We start from the raw sequence: 3,483 nt of genomic DNA, 5'->3' as shown, positions 1-3,483 counted from the left end.
CTGTGCCTGGCCATCTCAGGAGTTGTTTGCTATAAAATTTGCACAAACAAGTCATTGTAATGCCAACTACTTTCTCTATTACACTGAGGCATGGCCCTATTAAGATGGCGGTGAAGACAATAAAAGCTAACTTAGCATAGATCATGTCACTTCTGAAGTTGTCTCTAAGATAATAGGAATCTCTCTGGCCCATAGAGAAAAGCCATCATGCAATGTATATGGAGTCAGTAGCCTACCTCTCGCTGGAAACTGATTTCTTTTTCAAAATTTATATAGCAGATACATGTCCTCAAGAAGGCAGCATAAAGAGTGGTTTATAAAGCTTTGCTCGCATGAATAAATTGATAGAGGTCCTGGTCAACTGAACCCCAAGAACCTAGGCAAATGCGCAGACTGACAAGAGTTCAAAAGTAAGCAATTAGTTGGTCATTCTTCCAAATAGTTTTAGAAGTCAAAGATTGCCATCTGAGAAGCCAGCTGCCACAGTATTTACTGTTGAGACAGGCAGAGTAACGGTGTATAACAGGGAATTAATAGGTGGCTTCTTAGACACTTAGATCAACATCACAACTAACAACATAAATGTAGAGAACCTTTTCACAATGTTTGTTTTAGTTTCCATTGCTATCTTTATCAAGATTTTGTTGGTAAAGATGCAAAGGGCACCCCTCCTCCTAGATTGATTCGTGTGTTAGGAAAAGAAGAACACAGACCATCTCTGTAATAACTCTGGGAGGGTTCATTCATCTCCTGTCATAAAACATGGTTTCTGTGGGCAAAGAAGTGATAAGGAGAAGAAAAGAGAGGAGGGCAGGGATCCCCTAATATTCTCTCCTGCCTCGAGGCCTGCTGGGACAATTAGGACTGACTTTGCTTGTGAGAGGTTTTAAGTCTTCATTCAAGCACATGTTAAAAGGTAAAAATAAAAACAGATGCTTAAAATATCTCAAAGAGAATTCTAGGATGGTCAGATTACAGCTTCGATGTATATGAACGTTTGTGCATACAAATGATTATGCATGTCCATGTGACTACTGTTTCTACGGATTGCAAAATATCTTAGATTAAAGGTGGCAGAAAACCAGATGGACTGCTTGCAAATCTTCTCCTTTCGCTCTCTGCCCCCAGATCCAATAGCCCAGGCTCATCCCCAGCTCTGCAGCACAGCCTTTCCTCCTCTCTGCTCCCATCTCCCGTGGATGCCACAGATCTCCTTCTAACCTCCCTGCCCCCACGCATTTCTCTGTCCCAGCCGCAAAGCCCAGCAGATACCTTCTGCTAATTCAAGGGCCACTCCAACCAGGGCAACACTTAGGCTAACAAAGGACCCACACCTCTCTTTCTTTCACCCCAGATCCAGTCCCCCAGTCTCATCCCCAGCTCTGCAGCAGAAAACCTGCTGTGGTCTCCCTTTACTCTCTGACCCCATCCCCAACAATCACAAAGATCTTCCCCTCCAACCTGCCCTCCCCCAACTCATCCCAGAAACCCAGCCTCCAACACCTGCAGGCATTGACTGGGAACGCACAGCAGCTGAGCAGAGCCAGAGGAACGGTAAACCAACTGAAGACTTTCATCATTCCCTCCTCCCATTGTGTCCAGCCTACCAATCCCATCCCAGGTCTGCAGCAGAGACCCTATGGCAGTCTTTCCTGCCCTCTCCCATCTCCTGTGGATCCAGCAGATCTTCCATTTCTAGCTTCTCCACCCCTTGCCATAGTATCTCAGCCCCCAACCCCAGTAGGCATCCCCTGCTAAGCCACAGGCCATGCCTGCCAGAAAGCTGGTTGGATATCTGAGATCTTTTCTTTCCCCTTTGTCCCCCAGACCCAATACCCCAGGCTCATCCCTGGCTCTGCAACAGAACACCAGCTGCCTTCCTTTCCCATGCCCACGTTCTCTGTGGATCCCACAAACCTTCCCCTTCTGTCCTCCCTTGTCCCTCTTGTTGCTTTGTCCCTGTACCCATATTCTAGCATGTACGACTGATTAACCTACAGACCACTTTTGACAAGAAAGCAAGAAGGCTGTCTATGGGTGTTGACAGATCCTTCTGTTCCTCTAGATTTAACTTTCTCCAGTCTCATCCCCCAGGGCTATACCAGGCCCTCTGGGGTGACCTCTCTTTTCTGTCTCCCCCCATTCCAAGGGGAGGACATAAGCAGATACTTATTAAACATCCTCTTCTCCTCCCTCCTGTACAACCCCTTACACTATCCCCATTTCTGTCAGCTCCTAACACCCAGAAACACATTTTACCTGTATAGCCCAGAAGGCACAACTATCAAGTCCAAAGAAAATTTCTAGTCAGGAAACACACAGGTATCATACGCTATAAAAATCCGGAGAAGAAACAGAAACCAAAGAGCAAAACACAATACACACAGCGCCTAGGTCTGTAATCAATGCAATTCCAATGCCTAAATGCCAGAAAACCACAACAAAGGGAAACACCACAATCATTAACAGCCAAGGTAATATTTCTCACGAGAGTCCAGCTATCCTGCCACAGTAGGCCATGAATATTTCAACAGAACTGAAGCACAAGAAAAATACCTTAAAACTGATAGGGATCTTTAAAGAAGAAGTTGATGAATCCCTTCAAGAAATCCAGCAAAACGCAAAAAGTGTAAGGAAACCCAGTGCAGTGGGAAATCTCTCAAATATATAAAGGTGATCCTAACGAGGTCTCCTAGTAGCAGCCGTGACGTGTTGACGTATTCGGTTGGTACGATAAATAACCAGACCAGCTCAAGAACAACAGATATAATTTAATAATTGAAAAAGGGGGGACACTCTACAAGAGTAGAAGGTCCGAAATCCAAATTGTCCAGCGAGCACCATGTACAGAGAGTGTGTGTGCCTACCTACCACGGTTTTTCTACCTGGGCTACAGGCACCCACACCCTAAACAGATATGATTGGTTGAGCTTCCCCATCAGTGACAGAATCCCAAGTGGCCATCTTTTGTCACCAAATGAGGACTGCAGTGCCAGGAATGGGTTGTATTCAATTGAACTGTTGGCCTAGGGTCCCATAGAAATCTCCAAACAACCAAGGCTGATGCTAAGGTTAATGGGGTGCTCTTCACAAACTAACCATGGGTTCCTATTTCTGAGAACAACACCCACACAACTCACTGAACGTGGAGAAGTCAAACTGGAGCCTACACAGAATCTTCAACCCCTAATTTCTAGTGTCTTTGGTGCAAGAAGGTACTCCACAGGGTACCAGAAGAGAAACATAAACACCAACCCAGCCACAAAACCCTTGACCTGTAATATATTCTGCCTGCAAGATATGCTGGGGCAATGGTGGCACGGAACTTGTGGGAGTAGCCAACCAATGTCTGATTTGACTTAAGGTCCTCTCCATGAGAGGGAACCCATAACCAACACTGTTCGGGTGACTGAGAACCAGAGAGTAGCTAACCCAGAGACCTAGCATAAAGCCAAATCTACTGGTCTTAAAAAAAAAAAAAAA

Source organism: Alexandromys fortis, unplaced genomic scaffold (genome assembly GCF_014885135.2).
Source record: "Alexandromys fortis isolate MF-2015 unplaced genomic scaffold, M_Fortis_MF-2015_v1.1 scaffold_281, whole genome shotgun sequence".
Lineage (NCBI taxonomy): Eukaryota > Metazoa > Chordata > Mammalia > Rodentia > Cricetidae > Alexandromys > Alexandromys fortis.
Note: the sequence above shows the minus strand (reverse complement) of the source record.